This window comes from Gorilla gorilla, chromosome 11 (assembly GCF_029281585.2).
Source record: "Gorilla gorilla gorilla isolate KB3781 chromosome 11, NHGRI_mGorGor1-v2.1_pri, whole genome shotgun sequence".
Classification (NCBI taxonomy): domain Eukaryota; kingdom Metazoa; phylum Chordata; class Mammalia; order Primates; family Hominidae; genus Gorilla; species Gorilla gorilla.
In genome coordinates, this window is record NC_073235.2 from 20,108,863 (window position 1) to 20,115,737 (window position 6,875).

General features: G+C 43.1%; 1 long non-coding RNA gene across 1 annotated transcript; it reads right to left on the reverse strand.

Moving 5' to 3' along the window:
- Window positions 1-1,130: 1,130 nt before the first annotated feature.
- Window positions 1,131-4,314, reverse strand: LOC109025933 (uncharacterized). Its single transcript, XR_002004889.1, has 3 exons — window positions 3,929-4,314; window positions 3,678-3,754; window positions 1,131-1,835 (listed from the first exon to the last, which is right to left on the reverse strand). It is a non-coding gene; the product is annotated as an uncharacterized lncRNA (long non-coding RNA).
- Between the last annotated feature and the right edge of the window lie 2,561 nt (window positions 4,315-6,875).

Genomic DNA, 6,875 nt, shown 5'->3' on the forward strand with positions numbered 1-6,875 from the left:
ATTTCAGAGAGAGGAAAATTGGAGTGCACCTACAAGTTAGGGAGTCCCCAAACCCACCCTTACCTTTGACATCAACTTCAAGTTCTGAGGTTCCCAAGACTTTGATCATTCACTAGAAGGACCCACAGAATTAACTGAAAACTGTACACTTAAAATTACAGTTGATATGCTGAAAGAATACAAATTAGAGTCAGCCAAGGGAAGAACACATGGGGCAGAGTCCAGGAGAGTTCCACATGGCTTCTCTCCCAGTGAAGCCATGAACAGCCAGGCTACTCCTGAGAACTGTGTAACAATACACACCAAATGCTACCAACTGGGGAAGTGCACCTGTGTCTTAGTGTCCAGAGTTTTTATTGGGGTTTGGTCATGAAGATATGGTTGATTATGTGACCATCAGGTACTGACCTTTAGTCTCCAGCCTTTCTGGATGTCAAGTTGATACTACATAGCCCAAAGTCCCCACTTTGGCCAAGACTCTCTTGTGGAAAAATAATCACATCTGTTTTAGTGTCTGCATTTGTTATAGCATTTATATCACAGATATAGGAGTCGTGTCAGTATGAACACACCTAATATTGGGAGGCAGGCCCCAGTGTGAAGTAGGGATAGATTTAAAGAAACAACTTTAGCTAGGTAGAAGGAATGACTTCAAAAGGTCTGTTATACAATATGCTGACTATCATTAATGACAATGTATTGTATTTTGAAAATCACTGAGCTTGCATTTTTTTTTTTTTTTTTTTTGAAGCAGAGTTTTCACTCTTGTTGCCCAGGCTGGAGTGCAAAGGCATGATTTCAGCTCATTGCAACTTCCGCCTCCCAGATTCAAGCAATTCTCCTGCCTCAGCCTCCCAAGTAGTTGGGATTACAGGCATGCACCACCACGCCTGGCTAATTTTTTGTATTTAGTAGAGATGGGGTTTTACCATGTTGGTCAGGCTGGTCTTGAACTCCTGACCTCAGGTGATCCACCTGCATCAGCCTCCCAAATTGCTGGGATTATAGGCATGAGCCACCTCATCTGGCCGAGAGTAGACAAAAACGTCATACTATGTGAGATAACACATATGTTAATTAATGCAATTGAGCCATTCCACAATGTATACATATTTCAAAACATCATGTTGTTCACAACAAATATATAAAATTTTTATTTTCAATTAAAATTAAATTTTAAAAAAGAAACAACTTATCTATCTAGAAAGTCATTACATACATTTTCATATTTTTGTCCTGATATGATGACTTGTTCTACTACCATCTATATCTCATGATACACTTGTGCAGAACTATTGTTTTGTTTTGGTTTTAGAGACAGGATCTCTGTTGCCCAGGCTGGAGTGCAGTGGTGTGATCACAGCTCACTGTAGACTTGATCTCCCGAGCTCAAGCTCAAGTGATCCTCTCTCCTCAGCCTCCTAAGTAGCTGGAATTACAGGTGCACACCACCATACCTGACTAATTTTATTTTTCAGCTTTTTAGTTTTTGTAGAGGCAGGATCTCACTATATTGCCCAGGCTGGTCTCTCAAACTCCTGGGTTCAAGTGATCCTCCCACATCAGCCTCCCAAAATGCTGAGATTACAGGTGTGAGCCACCGTACCTGGCCAGAACTATTTAGCATAGCAGTTAGATGACGATTAATGAAATCTAGTGTTTCCTCAGGCCAGTCATTTTCCATCAGTATTATATCCTGAGGAGGCTTTCACTTAGCTTCCTGATATATTTGATCATCAACAGCAGTACCGTCATTAGACTTATTCACATAAGGGGATGAATCTTACCCATGATGCCAGTGCTACACCGTATCGCAGTATGGTTGCAGATGTAACCTGAAAAGTAAGTCAAAAGATACAGGCATATTACTAAAATCTCACTCAGTCATTATCAGTTTGGTCCAGGTCACAATCATATTATACGACCAAAATGTCTCCCAGAGCAATGCCACCCACTCAGGTTTGCAGGTTTCCATTCAACCTTGTCAGGTTCCCAAAAGCAGGAGTGGTCTTTGCAACACATGGCTTCATCCTTTCAGGCATTTGCATGAAGCTAAAAGTCAATATCATCTTTATCAAGGCACCATTGTAATATTGGAATTCCCTTGTTGCATAACCCATCTATTCATTCATTTACCCTCAGCTACGATTCTTCCTTCTATCCATTTATCATTGTTTTTCGTTTTGTTTGGTTTTGTTTTGTTTTAAAAAAAATAGGATGGGGTCTCTCTGAGACTTGCCCGGGCTAGTCTCAAACTCCTGGGTTCAAGAGATCCTTCCACTTCAGCCTCTCAAAGTGCTGGGATTACAGGCATGAGCCACTGCACCCAGCCTATCATTGTTTTTTATCCAAACTTTTCTACCTTTGGAAGGGCTGTTAGTTTTAGCACTGTTCTGATACACACTGCTGATAGCAATACTGGTCTAGCAGGTGCTTCTCTCTCAGTTCACTTCGGTTTAATAGGGTGAGTTTACACACATACAGAACTAGTGGGCTATCTTGACCGCTAGGTAATAATATATCTGCATTCATCATCAAGACCAATTTTGCCAGATGGGCTGAAGGCACAGTCTACCCCATCAGGCGCTTGGGAATTCTGACATAAAAGTTCAAAAGTATAGTTACAGTTTCCTGCTTAGGGATTATCCCTGCTCTTGCATCCAGTTGCAGCTCTGGTTCTGTGATCACTGAATCAGGTAGAAAGAAGTGTTAAAGTCACGCAGGGAAAAGAAAGTTTCAGTGATGTGAAGAAGAATTGTATGGTCATATTAGCATTGTCCTCCAACCCCTCTTCCTGGATGGCACCCCAGAAATGGTCTCTGCCAATGAGAGAGCTGACACACAGTAAATACAGAATAACCACTCCTTTCTCGTTCCCCTGTTGCTGAGGTCTTAGCTGATGATAGCAAAGATGCACCATTTGCCAGGAGTGTGTTTGTGCTAATCAGATGTTGGCCTCAACATTTGTCTTTCTATAGTTATCGCATAAGGGAGGCAAAGGCCTTCACCCCCATGGGAAGGAGAATGTCCAAGGGCAGGAAGTGGGGGGTTCTCATTCACCAGGGCAAGAAGCAATTCCTTAGGGAGAAAATGGAGCCTGAGTAGGGTAGAGATTCAGCCTCCTTTGATGTGGATTTTGAGTGGTCTAACTAGAGAGTTCCTAGGAGGTGAGGCTTAAGGATAGTGCAGCAGAGAGAATAGCAGCCTCCCAAAGAAGTCCATGTTCTAATTCCTGAAACCTGTGTATCTGTGACCTTTTATGGCAAAATGAACTTTGAAGATGTGATTCAGTAAAGGATCTTGAGATAGGAAATCATCCTGATGAGCCCATTTAATCAAAAGAGCCCTTTTAAGGGAAAGAAGGAGGCAGGAAAGTCAGAGTCTGAGAAGGAGATGTAACAAAGGAAGCAGAGCTCAGGGACAGAGGTTTTAAGATGCTGCACTGCTGTCTGTGAGGGTGGAGGAAGGCACCACAAGCCAAGGCGTGCTGGCAGCCTCCAGTAGCCAGCAAAGGCAGGGAAACTGGTTCTCCCTTAGAGACTCCAGGAGGAACACAGCCCTGCTGATCCCTTGATTTTAGGACTTCTAACCCCCAAACTATAAGACAATAAACTTGTATTGTTTTAAACCACTATGTTTGTCAGTAATGTGCTACAGCAGGAACAAGAAACTCACACCAACAACATCAGCTGAGGAAGTCAGGAAGCAAGCTCCCCTGAATGACTATTTTCCGCTTTCTGTGGTCCCACAGGGTCTGTAAATAAAGAAAGCAAGACCAATTTTAGGACTGCTTAACCTGGAATCCATAGCCCATAGAAAAGATTTGAGGAATCCTCATACGCCATGAAATTGTAAAATTTTACATGGCCAGTTTTGGTGAGAGATGGTCCAGGAATCCATGACTCCTGAAAGGTTAAGAACTACTCACCTTAACAAAGAGAAAAATCCAAGCCGAAAAAGAGCCCCACAGTCAATACGGAGAAGTGATGTCAGGAGCCAGAGGAAAGAGAATATGGAATCTCTACACTCCAGGAGAAAGGTGAGGGGAAGATCTGGGTGGCTGGGTAAGCCTCAGGCTGGTGACCAGGCTGAGCATGATGGCAAAGGTGGCCTGCTCCTCTTTGGGGGTTGAGGATATGATCCTGGTTTAACGGAGATGCATAAACAAAAGTAAACAGAATTTCAGCTTCAGTCATCCTGAAAAAGGAGAATTTGCCTAATGCGCCCCACTATGCAGAATAATAGACACCCCAGCATTTGTAGGAAACATAGAGAAGTGGCTTATGGTCTTTGGTTCGCCTTTCACTCTTTTCCTATCCCAAGTCAAGTCTCTGGGCTGGATCCAGGGAGGCAGAACATCTGTGCTGAGAAGTCATCCCAAGGAAACCCTGCCAGCCATGGTTTCCCTAATCCCATTAAGACCACACCTTCAGGGATGTGGGCCAGCTCAGAGTCAGTGTAGAGCAAGTTACTGCTGTTAAAAACGGAGGCTCCCAAAAAGTTCCTGGCCATGAAAAGAAGGTCTTTTTCTTTGCCCATTAACTGCTAAATTATCATTTCATGACCTAAGAGTAAACAAACCAAAACCACATGTCCCTTTGTAATTCAAATGAATAGAGTATTCCAGATTCGAGAAAATCATACCTGAAGACAGAGAGATCTAAAATCCAGGGTGAAAAACTTCTAGTAATACCTGGTGGATCCCAGGATTCAGTGGAAAGGTCACTTCACCCGGTGTCTCTGTCTAGCACATACCCAGGCAATCTTGAAAAAGATGAAGATGGGTCACCCAGGGAAGTGACCACATTAGAATCTTCTAGTATAGCGATCTCAGGACTCCCAGGAGTGTGTGTGTTGAGGGCAGAGGGGAGAGGGGCAAGTGCCACTGGCATTATTCAACCTAGGCCACTTGAGCAGTTGTTAACGCATGACCCTGACTCTATGGTTGTGTTAAACACATTCACAAAATGTTACTTAGCATGATTCTAAAATAAAGACAAGTGAAGTATGTGTGAGTGAAGGGAGTGGGGGAAAAATGACGTGAAATACGTGAGAGGGGAGTGCGTGTCTCAGCTGCAGGAGTAAAATGTGTTTTCTCCATTAAAAAAATAGTTTTTCCATAAAGTCACAAAAATGTTAGCTTGGAAATCTTGTCTGATGGACTCACTTAATGGGTTGGTGAGGACTCCTAAGTGCAAAGAGAAGAAGGGCTCTCTTAGGTCCATCAAGGGAAGGCGTTAATAGCCCAGCACTGGCTTTCTAACCCCAGGGCATTTGCACTGGCTGTTCTTGCTACCTTGACTGCTCTTCTGCAGCTATCCTCATACCCCTTTCTCTTATTTCATTCAGGTCTCGGCTCACAGGTCCACTTATCAGAAAGGCCCTCCCTGACCACCCCCTGTAACACACACACAAGGGCAGTGAACAGGGTCTTGCAGGCAGTAGGCACTCAATTCATGTCTGCTGAAAGTTATTGACTGACCAGCTAATGATGCTTCACTGCAGCGCCTTTCCAGGATACATGACAGTTGGAAACTCTAGCATCTTAACTTGACATCACCATGTGACAATATCTGCAAGACATCAAGGTGGGAAGACACTGGCCTATATTCAAGGCCTATGTATCTAGTTGGTGATACAAGCATTGCAGACAGGAAACCAAGTTAACACAGCCTTACCTACTACATAAGCAAGATTCTGTCGGGGTGATAGAAGACAATGCAATTATGGGATAGTTGGTACAGTTGGAAAATTCTGAAAGTTCAGAGAGAGAGAACAATGTGTGAGACAGGCAGGCTGGTTGATTCCCTGTTTTAAAATAATCTGGAGGAAAAGGATCAAAGTCCCTTACTCAAGCTCTAGCTTTTATCTAACTCTCAGCTAATCAGTAATGAGAGACCCAAGAAGCTGTTAAATGCAAGCTCCTATTTCAGGCAGCTAGAGACTTCCCTGGAACGCCACATACCAGTTAGACTTCAACTCTAACCTAAAGTTACCTCTTCCTCATTTAAACGCTAAAATTCGCACCCAGGGCTGGAGATTTACAATGCTAATACTACACCCAATGTATGAAGCAGCATGTTGAGCCACTGCGCAAGCGTTAGAAAACTTTCTTCTACACATGCCCTGATGTAATTTTTTTCCTATTAAGAGACCCTATAAAACAAACCCCCCCGCACAGAGTACCCTCGGGGAGCAGTCCACTCGTTTTTCCTCTCTCAATGCTAGCTCCCTTGTGCACAAGCTGGGATAAACTTAAACTGACCTTTGCTGCTATGTTTGGCGATATCTCTTGATTTCTATCCTGGGAGATTGCCAGAACCCCAGGCACCAGTAACATGTGGACAAGAAGAGTCCTTCCCATGTGAGCTAAGCTTTGACAGAAAAAAAAGAAAAAAACACACACTAGTCACATGGAACCTAACCCAGGGTAAGTTATGGGCCAGGCAGGCACCTGCTCAGGGCACCCATTTATAAGGAACTCTAAACAATCACTGGAATAAGTTGGAAGTATGGTGCCAGCTAATTTGTAATTCTTTAAACATGGCAAAATTTCCATTGGTTTCCACTCTTTTCTGTGGCTAAAAAAGCCCTGTTTTTCATTTGAACATGTAACAGGAAAATAATTATTTATAGTCTCTCTCCACTTTCTATGACACTTAGAAAATTTTTTTTCTCATTCAGTCAGTTAATAAGTATTTATTAAGTGTCTTTTCTACACTCCAGGACATTTTTCTAGATCCTGGAATTACACCTTGAACAAGAGAGCTACAGCTTCACCTTGCGGGGTATGTTCTCACCGCCAGGTTCACAAGGAGCAGAGTCCACTGAAGGCTTTAGTGGGTATTTCTGTGAGCATGCTTCCCAAGAATCTA